Consider the following 19,115-nt stretch of genomic DNA (forward strand, 5'->3'; position numbering starts at 1 on the left):
CTGATCCTTGCATTGGAAGACACTTCTTATTTTAATCTCTTTTTTTAAATTTAATTTTAATTTTATATTGAAGTATAGTTGATTTACAATGTTGAATTAGTTTCAGGTGTACAGCAAAATGATTCAGTTATACATATACACATATCCATTCTTTTTCAGATTCTTTTGCCATATAGGTTATTACAGAATATTGAGTAGAGTTCCCTTTGCTATACAGTAGGGTCTTGTTGATTATCTATTTTATATATAGTAGTGTGTATATGTGAATCCAAACTCCTAATTTATCCCTCCCCATACCTTTTCCCTTTAGTAACCATAAGTTTGTTTTTTAAGTCTGTTAGTCTGTTTCTCTTTTGTAATTAAGTTCATTTGTATCATTTTTTCAGATTCCACAGATAAGTGATATCATATGATATTTGTCTTTCTCTGAATGACTTCACTTAGTATGATCATCTCTATGTCAATTCATGTTACTGCAAATGGCATTATTTCATTCATTTTTATGGCTGAGTAATATTCCATTGTATATATGTACCACATCTTCTTTATCCATTCATCTGTCAATGGACATTTAAATTGCTTTCATATCCTGGTTATTGTGAATAGTGCTGCACTGAACACTGGGGTGCATGTATCTTTTGGAAGTATAATTTTCTCCAGATACATGCCTAAGAGTAGGATTGCTGGATCATATGGTAGTTCTATTTTTAGTTTTTTAAGGAATCCCATAATATTCTCCATAGTGGTTGAACCAATTTACATTCCCACCAACAGTGTAGGAGGACTCCTTTTCTCCACACCCTCTCCAACATTTTTGTAGTCTACAGTTTGTAGACGTTTTGATGATGGTTACTCTGACTGGTGTGAGGTGATACCTCATTGTAGTTTTGATTTGCATTTCTCTAATAATTAGCGATGTGTGGCAGATTTTCATGTGCTTTTTGCCCATCAGTATGTCTTCTTTGGAGAAATGTCTGTTTAGATCTTCTGTCCATTTTTTGATTGGGTTGTTTGCTTTTTTGATATTGAGCTGCATGAGCTATTTGTATACTTTGGAGATTATTCCATTGTCAGTCTCATCATTTGCAAATATTTTCTCCTATTCTGTAGGTTGTCTTTTTGTTTTGTTTATGGTTTCCTTTGCTGTGCAAAAGCTTTTAAGTTTTATTAGGTCCCATTTGTTTATTTTAGTTTTTGTTTTCTTTCCTCTAGGAGGTGGATCCAAAAAGATATTGCTGCTGTGAAAGAGTGTTCTGCCTGGATTTTCCTCTAAGAGTTTTATAATATCCAGTCTTACATTTAGGTCTTTAATGCATTTTGAGTTTATTTTTGTCTGTGGTGTTAGAAAATTGTTCTAATTTCATTTTTTTACACGTAGCTGTCCAGTTTTCCCAGTACCACTTATTGAAGAGACTGTCTTTTCTCCATTGTATAGTCCTGCCTCCTTTGTCATAGATTAATTGACCATAGTTGTGTGGGTTTATTTCTGGGCTTTCTATTCTGTTCCATTGATCTATATTTCTGTTTTTGTGCAAGTACCATACTGATTACTGTAGCTTTGTAATATAGTCTGAAGACAGTGAGCCTGATTCCTCCAACTCCATTTTTGCTTTCATAGTATGCTTTGGCTATTTGGGGGTTTGTGTTTCTATACAAATTTTAAAATTTTCTGTTCTAGTTCTGTGAAAAATGCCATTGGTGGGGGCTTCCCTGGCGGTCCGGTGGTTGGGACTTCACCTTCCAATGAGGAGGATGCAGGTTCGATCCGTGGTCAGGGAGTTGGGATCCCACATGCAATGCAACCAAAAAAAAAAAAAAACCCAAAAAAAACCAAAAACAACAACATAAAACAGAAGCAATATTGTAACAAATTCAATAAAGACTTTAAAAATGGTCCACATGAAAAAAATCTTAAAAAAAAAATTCCACTGGTAATTTAATAGGGATTGCATTGAATCTGTAGATTGCCTTAAGTAGTATAGTCATTTTGACAGTATTGATTCTTCCAATCCAAGCACATGGTCTATCTCTCCATCTGTTTGTGTCACTTTCGATTTCTTTCATCAGCATCTTAGAGTTTTCAGAGTACAGGTCTTTTGTCTCCTTAGGTAGATTTATTCATAGGTATTTTTTCTTTTTGATGTGATGGTAAATGGGATTCCTTCCATAATTTCTCTTTCTGATCTTTTGTTTTTAGTGTATAGGAATGAAAGAGATTTCTGTGTATTAATTTTGTATTCTGTGACTTTACTGAATTCATTGATGTGGTGTATCACACTGATTGATATGAGCCTGTGAGCCATGGCCGCTGAGCCTGCGCGTCCGGAGCCTGTGCTCCGCAGCGGGAGAGGCCACAACAGTGAGAGGCCCGCGTACCACGAAAAAAAAATCATAAAATGGGGCTTTCCTGGTGGCACAGTGTTTAAGAATCTGCCTGCCAGTGCAGGGGACATGGGTTCAAGCCCTGGTCCAGGAAGATCCCACATGCTGCAGAGCAACTAAGCCCACGCGCCACAACTACTGAGCCTGCGTTCTAGAGCCATTGAGCCACAACTACTAAAGCCCACGAGCCACAACTACTGAAGCCCATGCACCTAGAGCCCATGCTCTACAACAAGAGAAGCCACTGCAATGAGAAGCCCACGCACCACAACGAAGAGTAGCTGCCATTCGCTGCAACTAGAGAAAGCCCACACACAGCAACAAAGACCCAATGCAGCCAAAAATAAATAAAATAAATAAATTTATTTTTAAAATCATAAAATATTATAACCATCTTCTTCAGTTTACTTAGTCCCATGTAATTAATTCTTGTTTTGTTTGATCTTTTGTTAGAAGTTTTATGAAACCATCAATTTCTCCATTAGGGTTTTGTAAATTCTTACTCAGTTCAGTGTAATGATTTGAAATTCATCAGAAACTTGTGTTCTAGAATACTTGTTAGATCCTTTTCCATGAATTTCTCTGAACATGAAACACATTTTCAGGAAGCTTTTGTAAAAGCATCTGAGTAAAACCATTGTCTAAGTAATAAAAGACAAATATCCATTACTAAAAATTTGATTCATTCTAATGGAATTGACAAGAAAATTTATCTCTGTGACACAAAACATTTAAGATAATAACTAGAATTATGACTGATAACATTATACTAGGACATATCCAATTTTAGGAATTTCATATACTTTCGAGAACATTTATATTAATAACATTCACCCTTATGATATAACCTAGGGTTTATGATCATCTATTTAGCAATGCTTCCCATGTAAGTAACATACCAAATAAGCCTAATGAGTTTCATAGCTCTCTTTTCTAATAAGATAAAACAAATCTTTTAAGGTGTTCCAAGGGGCCTCTGGAAAACCTGAACGTTATTTCCAGGTCAATAAGACTTCATTTAGAATTTGACTTGGGGGAAAATCTACTTTTTCAAAAATAAAAATGTTTTAAAACACTTTGTCAAATATGATCATATGTCACTGTGAATTAATATTTAGTTATCAATTTAATCAAAGTGACAAAGATTCACATGTAAATACAGATAGTTAAATAGTGTAAAAAGACTTAGCTCTTTTAATATTGAAAGCACTCAGTTTTTCTTCAAAATTATCAAAGACTCATAAAGACAAAATGTACAATATTTGTTTTGCCAGACAGATTACATTAAATGTAAAAAAAAGTCTTTGTTTACAATTTCTCATTAAGAGCAGACCAATAATTAAGAAAATTTTGCAAAAAGAGAGAAAAAACAAATTTTAATTTTCTACCAGCTCACTTTGGATATTAAAACTCAATCACTTTATTAAATTCATTCCAATCTTAGACCTGAGTACACATAAAATTCCTTTCTAAAGATTCCTCTTTAACAAACTTCTTACAACTTTCTCTGTCCATTTTGATTTGTCCCTTGTTCTCTTTCCCATTTAGAAGTTACCAGCTTTAGGACAAAACTCATTTAACAAAGTTTTTACATTAACAAAAACATCTCCATACCGTACACTTTTTCTTACTCCCAAATATATTCTAATTTCCTTATAATTCCTAGTAGCTTTAACCACATCTATTATTTACAATTCTTAATCCTTTGAAGCTTTAATTTTTTTGTAAAGATAAAGTTAAAAATTATTAACTGTGTAAGTATTTTGTGGCTTGGCAAACTTATAAATACATTTCATAATTTCTAGAAACATATTCTACTTCATAGTACAAGCTTTTAATGAAGCACAAGACATGTCTACTAATAGAACCAAACATATTTAGTGTGTAATAAGAGGTCAAAAGTAGGTAAACTTAGACTCGTTCAGCAATTAATATTTCAGTATTTTGTCTTAGTTGGAAATGATCTAGACATTCAATTCATTTAATTTAACTTAGCAAAACTCTAAGGGTACAATTTATCAAAGACATTTAGAAAACTATTTAAGTTGACATAGCAAAAACAATTATTGCTAAAAAAAGTTTACCTAAAAGAATTCTTATCTTATGTCTATTTAATTAATTTGTTCTTAACAATCACTCAGATTACTCATGACAATTTCATAAGATGTTAAAGTAGTGTTAGCCATCATCTTAAATTATTATTATTATTACTTTTTTCTGAGAAATTTTGTAAAAGAGATAACATGAGCTTATTTGACTTTTAGTAAAACTACATAGCATAAAGCTATTATACTTAATGCTGATAACTCTTAAGATATGTCTGTATTAATTAAACCATTAAACCTGAACTAGATTTTACTTACCAAAAATTATCCTAGATCATGTGAATTTGAAAAATATTTGTATTCGTTTTTGTTATATTTTTGAGAATTTTTATATTGCTTGTTGGAATAAATTAAGTTTACTCACTCAGATAGCTGCAGTCTTTTATTATTTATGGAGAAGACTTTTAAGTCTTCTTGCCCTTTAAGTGTACTTGCCCTTGATCAACAATTTTAAGGAGACTGTGATTTAGAGTTTGAGCAAGAGAGGGTTTTTCTGGTGGTTTTTGTTTAAAAAAAAAACCTCTTTCCTTTTTTTTCTTTAAATTTTAGTTTCAGGTTCTAACAATTGAGATAATCTGGGCTCAGTCTCAGGCAATGTGGCTGTGTTTACATTTCAAAGACATGGTAAGATTTATAACTTTAAGGGACAGAGAAAAAAGTGTAAATTTTCTTCTGTGAGTTTTGGAGTGTATTTTTCTATTATCATAAGTTTCAGGGTAATTATTATTTTAAAAACTTTTTCTTCTTAAGTACAGGGCAATTTTGCTCCAATTATCCTCAACTTTTATAATATCTACAAGAATTTGAGAGGAATAGGTTTCAGGGTTGGTGAAGATAAATGGGCCTTGACTTGTTCCTAAGTTGCATTTCTGGTTTTGTAGAGATTTGGAAGACAAAGATAATTGTTTCTATTAGCTCTTGAATATTGGCTTCCAACTGATCTTTTCCTAATTATTTGTAGGAGGGCCTAAGGAATTGCTGAGGAGATGGGGCAATTTTTAAAATTTTTCTTAAAAAGGGGAATTCATGTTGGATCTTTAATTTCTGTTATTTCATCTTCATAACGATTCCCTAAGGCTAGCTGTTATACATGATTTTTCCTTTCAATTTGATCCTTCCATAAATACCAATATGACAGCTGTTTATGATGAGAGCTCTCAAAAAGGTAATCTTTTAAATACAGCAAATTTAAAGGATCCATCATCTGGCCATTGAGGAGTAAGACCTTTCATTAATTTCAAATAGTGACTCAAATCAGTAAGCCTTTTTATGGAACGACCCAGAGGTAACTTTTCAGGCTTAGAATAAATCCTTACCATGGATGAAATAAGCATACTTTCAGATGGAGAGGGCACGGATGATATAGCCCCTATAATGTGAAAATTCATTTCCAAGGATAATCTAAGAAAGCAAAGGCCTTCATTGCACAGGCAGTAAGGGTGGTATAATGCAAACTGTGTCCCTGGTCTCTCCTGGGAATTTGAGGCACCTCTGATCCCAAACCTACTAATCTGTGACATCAGGCATATGCTGCTGGAATGGGACTTTTCCAACACTAACAAGGCAATGAAGGTTGAAACAACAAAGGCCCCTTATGGACTGGGTCCCCTTAGGACAAACTCCTCTGACAGCTGGCACAACAAGACTAGAGTGTGCTGTTTATGACTTTGTGTCTCAGAACCCCAGTCAATTCAACTGGTTACCAGATGCACCCCAGTAAATACACCATCCAGATGGTGGAGACCAGAGAGAATATTCTCACTGGACAAAAAGCCAAACTCTCAGGACACAGAAAAATACAGAAGGAAAAATCTCATCCAGTTTTTATATAGAGGACTGACAGCAAAGTTTGTCTTAATAGGCACTGGACTGGAGAGAACTGGTAACTCACCAGTCTGTGAGACTGTCTCAAACAGCAGGCTTATAGGGTCTATGCCTGTATTCTGCCCTATGGTTCTTTCTTCTTATGAAACATGACTCAGGAGACAGAGACAAAGAAAAACAGTGACTGTCTCTGGGAGGAAAGGATTAAGAAAAACTGAGACGAGATTACTCGTTTCCAAAAACCAGATTTTCTATGTCACAAGGATCTTGCTCCATAAGTATTTTCTTCTGCTAATCTAAATTTAGAGATAGAGAAAAGGAGACTCTTAAGCACTTTCCCTCCCACCAGACCTTACAGGCCTGGGAAGTTGAGGAGATAAGAAATTTTACCTTCTGCTGGCCTTTGTCATGTGTCCTAGGATCTCTCAGCTGCAGCAGTCTTGTGGTGGGAAGCAGGGTTTAGCCAGCCTCCTGGTTGTCTTGTCAGCTGTTGAGGAGGAAGAAATGTCCCTGCCAACCTTCTTGAGTTAAAGAAGTCACAAGGTTTATACAGCCTTCTTGACCCTGCATTCCCTATCTCTGGTGCTAATGATGTCTTTCTACCTCCTGGTACAGGGAGGGCACCATTCACATGAGATACTAATTTCCTGCTTTCATGGAGACAGATAGGAAGGTCAGTGTGTCTCTCTTGCATCAGTCATTTCTTCAGTAACTTTAATTCAAAGTAATATTCCACTGAGGCATATTTTGGAGCATCCTGCCCTGGGCACCAACAAAGTCAAATGGTTTAGAGAGAAAGCAAGTCCCTTTGTCAGCACTGACCTGTGCTCATGGTGATTGTTATTCCATCTCCACAATACCATTGGGCTGGGTGCTCAAGAAACAGAGCTGTGAAAACATGGCTCCTGTCTCTTATAATTTATAGTACCAATGTTTCAAAGAAAAAATTTTATTTAGTGCCTCCTTTGTGTTAGACAATAATGCTGGTATATTTTCAAGATATACAAATAATAGAAAGAGACATGTATGGTACTTGAATTGTAGTGAGACATTAAAATTTCCCCCCCCCAAAAAAAATCTTTTTCTTTATACTTATAAGGAAAAAAAATGTAGATTCATTTTGGATAAGATAAAGAAAATTTATGAAGTGATAAATCTAACCTGAGAAAGTAGAAAAGAACGCAGTACACAGGCTCTGAGCATTCTACTCACAGAAAATATTGTCCTGTTCTTTTGCAATATGGACTTGTTCCCCTGTCCCTATGTCTGTCTCTTCCCCTCTCTGTTTCTGCCCCTCCTGTCTCTCTCCCTCACACATACACACATTCACTCCCCTACAAAAAAAACCCATTGACTAAATGCTAATTGGCAGGCACTGTGCTCAAACTGAGGCTACAGTGGTGAGTTAAAAACAGAGATAATTTTTCCATCCTCATCAAACGTATATTCCAAGATGGAGAAAGTGAATACTAACCAAAGAGTCACACAACCATAATATTGCAACCACAACGAACAACCATAACCACTGAGTTAAGCTAAGCAAGCCACTATTGTCAACTTTCTCTCAACCCTCAGTAGAGTGTGTTCCACTTAAAGGCCTTGAGTAAGTCAATATTCTGTTGAGAAAATCCAGGAAATTTCTCAGTCTTCCACATGTGAAATTATGCAGTTTGGAATGTCAGGAACAAGAGTGAGGGGAAAGGTCATTCAGAACTGCAACTAACCAGTTTCTCTCTTTCTGACTGCTGCAATAACCTCCTGGTCTATCCTGTGTTTACTCCCATTCCTCTGGCCTGTTCACAGAGCTGCCAAAGTGGTCCCTTAAAATTTAAGCCTGATTGTGCCACTCTACACTCAAAATCATCCAGTGGGGCTTCCCTGCTGGCGCAGTGGTTGAGAGTCCGCCTGCTGATGCAGGGGACACGGGTTCGTGCCCCGTTCCGGGAGGATCCCACGTGCCGCGGAGCGGCTGGGCCTGTGAGCCATGGCTGCTGAGCCTGCGCGTCCGGAGCCTGTGCTCCGCAACGTGAGAGGCCACGACAGTGAGAGGCCCGTGTACCGCAAAAAAAAAAAAAAAAAAAAAAAAAAAATCATCCAGTGAATTCAATTTAATTACAATAAATCCAAAGTTCTCACCAAGGCCTCAAAGTCCCTTTTGATCTGTTCTCCCCTCCTCCCATGTCTCTCTTGGCCTCATTCCTACCACTCTCCCCCTTGTTTTCTGTAATCCAGCCAAACTTGCTTCTTCTCAAGCTTTTACTAAAACACTACTTAGTAGACAAACAATTTAATTTAAATTGGGCAAAAAATTTAATAAGACACTTAACCAAAGAAGACACATGAATGGTAAATAAGCAACATTTTAAAATGTTCAGCATTATCAGTCATCAAAGAAAAATTAAAACCACAATGCAAATAACTTCACATCTACTAGAATGACTAAAATTAAACAGATCGATAGCATCAAATGTTAGTAAGGATGGAGAACAACCAGAAGTCTCATACGTTCCTGAAGAAAACGTGAAATGATGTACTACTTTGGAAAACAGTTCGGCATTAATACAACCCCCTAATTTCACCCCCTAGGAATTTAAATGAGAAAAATATGTCCACACAAAATTTGTACATGAGCGTTCATAGAAACAACTTTATTCATGATTGTGAAACTGAGTAGGATCCTGTGGGGCCTTCCCAGTGACAGACTCCCAGTGTTCCCTGCTGCTTGTTTGTAGAACAAAGCTTTAGTCTCCTAGGCCTCCCTTGATTTCCAGAGAGCAGTTAATGATTACAGAACTGACAAAATTCAGAAACAAAGGAAAAGCAGTCAAGCAAGAAAAGTAACAATAGATTGAAAAACAGTGTTGTCTATATCCATTTCTCCTCAAGGGATATAGATAACAGTCTGACACATATCCTTGATGTGGTGCTCCAAGGACAATGGTGCTTCAAGGACAAAGGACAACCCTCTCTGAAAAAGTGTCAGCGTTACACCCCTTATCAGACCCTTAATTGCCCTCCCCACCATGTTGTGATGGTTATGAAATTCCTGAGCCCAGCTGGGTGATGAGACCTGTCCCAAATAAGAAAAGGCATCTTCCCTGTCCCACTGCCACCCTATAGAAGGAAAGTATATGTGCCTCGACCAATTAGTAAACGAAATTTTCACCTTGGAGCATTCCTTTGTTTTCTGACTATAAAAACTGATCAATAGCACATGTTTGGGGTCCACTCCCCCAGACTACTAGGAAGTCAGCCTGCTGTTCTGGCAGAGACACTTTCCTCTAATAAATTCTATCTTCTTTACATTCTGCCTTGTGTCTGGAAATTCTTTTCCAACCCACGTATGGACCACGACACTTGAGCGTTTTCTGTAGACACTAAGGCTCTCCACCTGATGGAGGATTTGACTACATGCTGATCACAAGCATGTAGGTCCCAGACTGGTTGGAACAAGGAGGCTGATGATTAAGGTTCCCAAAATATCACCCTGTCACCTCTCCACCAACTAATCAAAAGAATGTCCATGAACTGATAATTCACCCTGAGACCCTCACTCCTAATGTTGTCTTTAGAAACACTTGCCCAAAAGTCTTCAGGGAGTTTGGGTCTTTTGAGCATTAGCTGCTTGTTATCCTTGCTTCGCATCCTGCAAATAAACACTGTACTTTCCTTCACCACACCTGGTATCAGTAGATTGGCTTTGCTCTGCAGTGGGTGAGTGAATCTGTGTTTGGTTTGGCAATAATTTTGGCAACCATGAAGGGGCCACCATCCCTAGTGGGCATCTCAACCATAGCACACTGGCCCCTGACCAGTGGCAGCTCATGGATACTACTCAGCAGCTGCTTGAGCACCTTTGTCTCAGAGATGGCCCTGAACATTTGCCACTGACCAGGCATCATTGGCCCATGGCACTTTTGATTTCTGTGGTAAAGGGAAAAAGACACATGCTTTGCTGGTTGAGATTTCTCTAGTAAGTAGTGGAACTTGTGTGTGATAATACCAGGGTATTCATTCTCTTAGCCATTTGGGTCTGTCAGTGGCTAAACATTTCTTGGGATTTTCCCTTTTGGGCTGAGGAGTTTGAAACCCTGAGAGACTACATTTGTTTGTTTGTTTGAGATTTTAAGATTACCAGCCATAAACAACTGAGAATGGGTAATCAGAGCTCTGTTTCATCTTATATTCCCTATGGTGTATTTTGCAGAATTGGGAAATTCTTAGCTCTTAGTTTCATGGGCTCATACCCATGAAAAGGAGAAGGTGATATTTTTCTAAAAACATGTGGTCACAGTATTCTTTAGGCTCTGGAGAATAATGACCCAGATGGGGCACTTTTTGACATTCTAAAACTTGTTTTTGCATATGAAGAAGCTGGCTTGTTAAACGTGTCTCTTCACTATTCTGACCAGAAGGAAACAAATCTTACTAGGAGGAACTTACATTTTTCTCCCTGTGCCTTTGAAATGTAAATGTTCTACCCTGGGCTCTAATGTACTCTCACTCACTCTTGTCTATACCATCGCCAATTCCTGAGACTGAGGGGGAAAAAAAGGGAGAAGAGTCCTTTTTAAACTCAGGCAGGAAAACTGTGAGATCTCTGTTTGTCTGGAATGTATGTATGTCCATTTGTACATTATAAATATATCTCTTTTCCTTTGGATGGTATTATCAAAGTTAGTTTGTAAATGAGCTCTATTTAATTGACTTAAAGGAAATTAAGCACTTACAGAAATTCTCAGAAATGTAAAAGAAACTAACTTGAATGAATTTCAGATTCATGTGATCTGAAAAATATTCAATATTAAATTTGGGATAATGGCTGACTTGGTCTAATGCCTCATAAAGTTTTCTTGGGTAATCTAAACATAATTTTTGAGAACAAGTGAATAAAATAGAGGTAAATGAGACAAGAGTTTTTAGGTGAACTCTGGGAATAATTATGTTTTAGGAATGTCTACTTAAAAATAGCTTTTCTGGACGTTTTAATAACTTGAAATTTTAGAGTTTAACTAAATTAAGCTAAATGATGAGAATTCATTGAATATCGAGGTCTTTTCCAAATAAAATAATATACTGAAATATTGATTACTAAACATTGGCTTCCTTTTACAGAGAAAGTAAAGATATTTAAGACTATTAATAAATATGTTTGGTGTCACACGGAGACATTTTCCATAAGCACATATTTTTAGAAATTATAAATAGCATTTATTTATAAATTTGCCAATCTACAGAATGCTAATGTAAAGAACAGCTCATAATTGCTTACTTCTTAATTTTCACTAGGAATTTAGGTTTTTAAGACTTGAGAATTCTAATTAAATATGTAATTAAAGCCACTAGAAATAATGAGAACATTTTAGTATACAGGGTAATAGGATGTGTGTTTTCATTAAAAGAAGGTATGAAGAATAGGAATTTATTTTGTTAAAGAAAAAGGAAGTAATTTTCTCTTAAAGCTGGTTATTTCTAAATAGGAAATAAAATAAAGGGCAAGTTAATATGATATAGAAAGTTGTAGATTTCTGGGGAAAAAGTAATCTTTAGAAAGAAATTCTATGTGTTGTCAGGACTCACTAAGATTAGAATGAATTTAATTGAGTAAATGAATTTTAAGATTAAAAGTAAAGTGGGGGCTTCCCTGGTGGCGCAGTGGTTGAGAATCTGCCTGCCAATGCAGGGCACACGGGTTCGAGCCCTGGTCTGGGAAGATCCCACATGCCGCAGAGCAAATGGGCCCCGTGAGCCACAGTTACTGAGCCTGCGCATCTGGAGCCTGTGCTCCGCAACGAGAGGCCGCAACAGTGAGAGGCCCGCGCACCGCGATGAAGAGTGGCCCCGCTCGCCGCAACTAGAGAAAGTCCTCGCACAGAAATGAAGACCCAACACAGCCAAAATAAATAAATAAATAAATTTATTAAAAAAAAAAAAAAAAAAAAAAAAGTAAAGTGGTACAAAAACTTAAATTTTTTTTTTCTCTCTGTTAAGAGAAAAAAGTTTTCTTGGAATATTGATTTGCTTTTGATTACAGATGGTAAATTTTCTTTACCTTTTAAATAATCTGTTATAACTTTCTGTACTTGCTTTTAAAATCTTTCATTGTAACTTTGGTTAAATGGATAAGTATTGTTTCACAGTGATCTGTAATCCTATTTGACCAAGTGTCTTGAAACTTTTTAACATTTTGGATAAACTTCTCAAAGATAGAATCCTAATTAAAGATATTTTGACCTCTAGATAGCTTTGGGATGTTTCAGAGGACCCCTAAGTCATCTCAAAGAGAGATATTAAACTAATTAGGATTATTTGGTATGTTATGGGAGGCACTGTCAATTGATTAGAGATAAATGTATCTCCAACCTTCTTAGGTTATACATTTAGATTACACTAAATATCATTAATATAGATATTCTTATGTTATATGAAATTAAATAAAATTTCTAAAATTTGAATATGTCAAATTTGTATGTTACAGAAGTAAACAAATTTTTTTTTGTCAATTGCATTTTAACCAGCTCTTTAACTGTGTCTTTTTAAGTCTTTTTATCATTCATAGATGGTTTTGCAAAAATGCTTCATCTTCAGGAAGATTCATACTAAAGACTTTCTGACAAGTGCAGGTTTCTGATAACTTTCAAATCATACCGTTGAATTGGGTAAGAAATTAAAGAATTCTAATGGAAATCCCGATGGTTTCATAAAGGTTAAGGCTGCAAACTGTAAACAGCTCAAATGTTCATCATCAAGTGAATGAGTAATTCACATCAGCAATAAAGGGGAATGAAATATTAATATACATAACATGGATGAATCTCAAAACATGCTGAGTGAAAGAAAACAGGAACCAAATACACACTGTTAGATTCTATTTATGTAAATTTGAGAATGGGAAAACTATAGTCACTGAAAGCAAATCATCATATCACTTTTGTAGGAAGGTGAGGATTGACCACAAAGGAGCCTAAGGAAACTTTCTGGGTAATGGAAATTTTCTGTATCATGATTGTGGTAGTGATTACACAACTGTATATATTTGTCAAAATTTATCTAACTGTGTTATACACTTAACATGAGTGCTATTAGTTGTATGTAAATTGTACCCCAATAGGGGTGATTAAAAGGAAATATATATTATGTATGACATATAAATATATGTTTACATATATTACATATATATCATGACAATAGAATAAAATATGTTCTTAGTGATTAAATTGCCATTTAGCCAACATCCAGAATGCCAAACATCCTTATTTTTTTCTTGTTTTTCCTTTCTCTAACCTTTCAAAAAGCATCATTTTTAATAGTCACATCAACATTGCTGATTAGATTTGCAGTAATTTGAAAACACAGAAGACATTCCTTTTAAAAATATAAACAAAAGCTTCTTTCATCTGCTCTCTAGATCTTTTTATTCTTATGCCACATTCTTTACACCAGTTGACCAATTGAGTTAGGCACTCATTTACTTTTTCACAAACCTTTGTTGTGTTTCTGCTAGTTCTGCATTAGGGACTATTAAGGAGGAAAACCACTGACACAAAATGGTTTCATTTGTGCTGAAGCCCACGATACCACGCATATATTTAATACCTAACCTACTTGCAATTTCGACCTTCACCAGAAATGTTAGCTTAATTCTGAAATCTGGAATTTTCTGGTCAGCACCAATGTGGTAATCTATCACAGGGGCCCTCTCCATCTCCCCCAACCCAAGAAGAAGAGGCAATCTGCAAGATAAAACTCAAGGCTTCCCTTCCCTACAAAGAGAAGATAGTACTGGTCCCAAATAACCTTTTTTTCTTTTGCTAATGACTTTCTTGCCCACCCTCCTTTCTATAAAAACCTTCCACTCTGTATAACTTCTCAAAGTGCCCTTCTATTTACTAGATGAGATGCTGCCCAATTCATAAAGCATCAAATAAGGCCAATCAGATTTTCAAATTTACTCAGTTGAATTTTGTTTTTTAACAAGACATGATCTTAAACAAGATAAACATTGCCCCTGTTTTCATCTCAGGTGGCCTCAGCCTGCAGCTGCTTGAAGCAGGATTTTGGTTCCTGGCCAGAGATTGAAGTCAGGTCGGGGCAGTGAAAGCACTAAATCCTAGCCACTAGACCACCAGGGACTAGTGGCCAGTGACAAGGTCCTGGCCTGTCTGCTGTGCAGAAATGAATGTCCACAGAGATGGAAAGTAGTGAAACAAGTAAAGTGTTTATTAGGAGGACAAAGAATACATGTGGATAGACACATGGGCGGGCTCAGAGAGAGAGTTGCGCTCGCATGGTAGTTTGAATCACTTCTATGGGGAATTTCTTCCAGGTTTCCTTTGACCAATCATCTTGCTTTGCCTGGTTCTGAGTCCATATTTGGTATACCTCAGGGTCCTCCCGTGTTCATGTGCATCTCTTAGCCAAGATGGATTCTAGCGAAGAGGCCTATGGGTAGTTGACATCACTTACTATGGGGTGGTGCCCTCTCCCTTTTTGACCTCCAAGGAACCCTTCTGCACATGTGTAGCTGGGAAGGTCTCCTTGACTATGAGAATGAGGAACATCTAGTCTTTTATCTCGTATCTGGGCAGGGCACAGCCTCCTTTCTCGATTGCCCTGTTATTGATATTTTGGAGGGAATGAACTCCTGCTGCTTACCCTGGGGCCCATCTATCTCCTGCCTCACTTTCACAGAACTCACAATCTGCTGTGAGAGACAGTCAGAATATGAGCACACACACACAAATAATTTTAAAGCCCGATAGATTTGAAGTCAATAGAAAAGACATTGAGGGCTTCCCTGGTGGCACAGTGGTTAAGAATCCGCCTGCCAGTGCAGGGGACACGGGTTCAAGCCCTGGTCCAGGAAGATCCCACATGTCGTGGAGCAACTAAGTCCGCGAGCCACAACTACTGAGCCCGCATGTTGCAACTACTGAAGCCCATGAGCCTAGAGCCCGTGCTGCGCAACAAGAGGAGCCACCACAATGAGAAGCCCTCACACCGCAACGAAGAGAATCCCCTGCTTGCCGCAACTAGAGAAAGCCCACGCGCAGCAATGAAAACCCAATGCAGCCATAAATAAATAAATAAATAAATAATAAATTAAAAAAAAAAAGACATTGAAAAAGAAATGGGCCTCCTTTTGATAAGGAAGTCAGAGGTTTCTCTGTAACTTCTTTTGAGAACAATAAGCCATGTCTTTTCCTTCTTCTACATTTTCTCTCCCCACTGCTGACCCCAACAAAATGCTGAAGACAGAATTTGCACTCAATAGATTACCTTTTAAATTGATGTAAAAGTATAAAGTATATTTATGTGCATTAAAGTATGGAAGGGCATACATTTGGAGCATAAAAGCTCAGTACCTGCTGGAAATGTCACATAATTGATGAATATAAAACTAATTATATAGTAGGGAAATTAAAAAGAAATTTCAGGCTGTGTAGAGACTAAATTAAGAGAACAAGGGCCTCCCTGGTGGCGCAGTGGTTGAGAGTCCGCCTGCCGATGCAGGGGATACGGGTTCGTGCCCCGGTCTGGGAGGATCCCATATGCCGCGGAGCGGCTGGGCCCGTGAGCCATGGCCGCTGGGCCTGCGCATCCGGAGCCTGTGCTCCGCAACGGGAGAGGCCACAAGAGTGAGAGGCCCGCATACCGCAAAAAGAAAAAAAAAAAAAAAAGAGAACAATATCATATATAATGGCTGAATATTTTGGCATTTGAAATTGGAATTTAAAAAATAGATAAGAGAGGAAGAAATAGGAGTCTTAATTAATAACTGAAGGACAAAGGGGGGATAGGTAGCTTATTTAGCTTATTTCTGCCTTTTTAGTTGCAGAAAATATCAGTTTTGAAACCAGATATGGTTGCCATGTATTAGTTCTGCACAAAGTGCTAGGATGAGTTTCCCCACACCCACCGTTTGGGGATAGTGCTTTACTCATAACTCATCTTTCATGCATTTGCCTAAATTCTTGTGGAATACAGCTGGACTTGCAGCTCATAAATGTGACCTTTGGATGTGTTTTAAACACTACTGAACTCCATTTTAATTTTACATAGTAAAGCCTCTGGGCTCTATTTACTCTTTCATTATATAACATTCATTTATCTTATGAAAAACGCTGTGATTCACTGTTGGTCTAGCATTTTTTTTTCCACTTATTTGGATGATTTTTAGAATCCAAACTGTATTGTTATTTACCTTGGAAAACAGAAACACTTTCGGGAGTCAGTTCTCTGAGTCCCAAACCCCTCACCTGACACCCTCTTGTGGTGCTGTGCCCTGGGGGGAGGATACAGCAGGATCTGCAGGTGGAGAGGCCTAGAGAGCTGAGGGTATTATGTGTCTGGTTTATCGCCAAGATTAGTCAAGCCCCAAATTATAGTGTTGAGGGAGAAAGTTTTCACGTAATGAGGTATGGGGAAGTCATTTAGGCTTATACATGGTTCAGTCTAAACTTTGTGTGAACTGAAAGAGCCTGTCAAGCACACACAGCACATCTGCTTTAACCATTAAGGAAAAGAAATGTCTGATTCAAAAAGAAGGATAAGTGACTCCCTTCTTACGATGCCCATGTTCACACCCTCTCGAAGACGAGGCTCCTTTCCCACGTGCCAGGATCCCACTGTCTCACTAGACATGTCCTCAATCTGTCTCTTTTGAAATCTTTAAGGAATAGACCCCTGTCATGTTGGATGTATGTTCTTTGTTCTGATAAAGTATAAGACTACCATGCTTCAGTGGAGAAGTTCCTTAGAGCCTTTTGAGGGGCTGCCTCCCAGATTATAGCCCTCAGCTTGGCTCAAATAAAACGATTTTCTGTTCCTATTATAAATTCTTTATTATTTCCCTCCACAGTGTGTTATTCCTTATGAAGTCCAGCTGTTCTAGGCTGACACCAAGCCACCCTGAAGCAGCCATCGTGTCTTCATTGCCTCTTTCTCACATCTGGGTCCTTGAAGGTTGCTGAGATCACACTTGCTTGTCTGTGTCCATGGAACCCAGGGCAGAGCCCAGGTCCTCCCACCAGGGCCCTGGATTCTGGTACCAAACCCAGGAGAAGGTGTGCTCTAGTTATATCAGCCTCACCTGGCACCAAGGCCAAGATCGTCATGTGTTTTTTCCCAGACTTCTTCTGTGGGAAAGGGTTTTGGGACGTTTTGTTTTCCCTAGTTCACCCTAGAGAGATGCAAGGAGGAAGTTTGATGCAGACTTTCCAGCTTACAAACATCTGAGGGCTGTGTCTCAGGTCAGGATCAATGTTCCCTTTTCCATGGGCATTCAAGTCAGTGAGGCAGCCTGACGTGAGGGCCAGGACTCTGCCTCTGTAGTCCTGGAGGTGATGGCTGAGGGCTGGGGACAGGTGTGCTGCAGTTCTGCCCAAGGGGAATTAAAGGCCACAAAGCCCTGGTTTCTGCAGGAGTCTGATAATTGCCTGGAATGTATGCCAGTTAACATATAATTTCTTTATCCTATTTATTCATTATTGTTATTTCTCATTGTACTTTGGGACTCAATTTTTTTTTTTTCTTTTTTTTTTTTAATTAGTTTCTGCTTTATAACAAAGTGAATCAGTCATACATATACACCTGTTCCCACATCCCCCCCCTCATGCATCTCCCCCCCTCCCACCCTCCCCATCCCACCCCTCCAGGCGGTCACAAAGCACTGAGCTGAGAGGACTCAATTTTTTATTGTTATAGAAATCCAATGTTTTCAAAGATTCTCCCTCAAGGATTCTACTGTTAACATTTTTCATTAAGAGAAATGCCTGTCTATTCCAATCTTTCTTTCCCTCCATTATTTACTGTGTCTTTTCTAGGTCTTGTCCTTGTCTCCTGGGCCACAGTCAGTAATGTCTCCACTTATGTATTCTGAGTGTGTGATCATTTGGTCCAAGGGATTCTGCTGAATGAAGTATAAATTCTGATATCTTTCTCTTGCAAACTTTCAAAACCTACAAATAAAATGAAGATATGGGCAATACAAAATGAAAATATGATTTTCCATTCTTATTAATATCTATCCCTATATTTCAATAGAATTCAATTATTGGCCCCTGGTGACTATATTTTTCAAAAGAATTCCCTAAATAATTACCAGTAATTCACTACTCCAATGTAATGTAGAAGATATTCTTAGTGTATTCTTCAAATTCATGTTGATGGAATGCTCAAGTTCCCTATATCAAATTGAGCTCCTATATTCCCTCTGAATAATAAAACTAAGATATGTTTGCTAAAGATTGTTGAAAAACAACATTTTAGCTTGACATGGACAGTACAAATATAGTATCACTAAGGGTGAAAATTTAGTATATGTCCTGTGGACTACCAATTTCATGTTCCACAATCACAGTCGAACCGTTTAAATACAGAATTATTTCCTAATTCTCTATTATATAAATCTCATTATAAATAACAAGCATTTTAAAAGCTTTAAATTTTTAACTATAGCTCATTAATTTGTACCTTTTCTCCTCTATCAACAAAAATTGACTTTCATGGTTAACTCAGTTAAAAAATACAACAGCACAATAGGAAAGAAGTAAAATATCTCCATTGCCTACAATATATAATAATATATATAAATATGCTGATGAAAAAAACGTGGGTCTGCTCTCCCATGTGCAGTAAAGCAAATCTACTGACACCAGGTTATGGCGAAGGAAAGTGCAGCGTTTATTGCAGGTGCCAGGCAGGGAGTTCAGGTCAGCTAGTGCTCAAAACACCTGAACCCCCTTTCCTGATGGGTTTCAGGAAAGCATTTTTAAATACCAGGTGAGAGAGGGGAATCACAGG

The 19,115-nt window shown here is 37.5% G+C and overlaps 1 long non-coding RNA gene across 11 annotated transcripts in view; it reads right to left on the reverse strand.

The window, feature by feature from the left end:
* LOC308611501 overlaps positions 1-19,115 on the reverse strand; it is a 272,052-nt gene that overhangs the window by 26,064 nt on the left and 226,873 nt on the right. For 10 of the 11 annotated variants that reach the window (XR_014014920.1, XR_014014921.1, XR_014014922.1 and 7 more), the window contains one exon: positions 6,702-6,798. This is a non-coding gene — a long non-coding RNA (uncharacterized lncRNA). Of the gene's footprint in view, positions 1-6,701; positions 6,833-19,115 lie in introns of all 11 variants that reach the window. The other variant, XR_014014927.1, reaches the window with a different exon arrangement.

This window comes from Mesoplodon bidens (assembly GCF_964165515.1).
Source record: "Mesoplodon bidens genome assembly, contig: HAP1_SCAFFOLD_120, whole genome shotgun sequence".
Taxonomy (NCBI): domain Eukaryota; kingdom Metazoa; phylum Chordata; class Mammalia; order Artiodactyla; family Ziphiidae; genus Mesoplodon; species Mesoplodon bidens.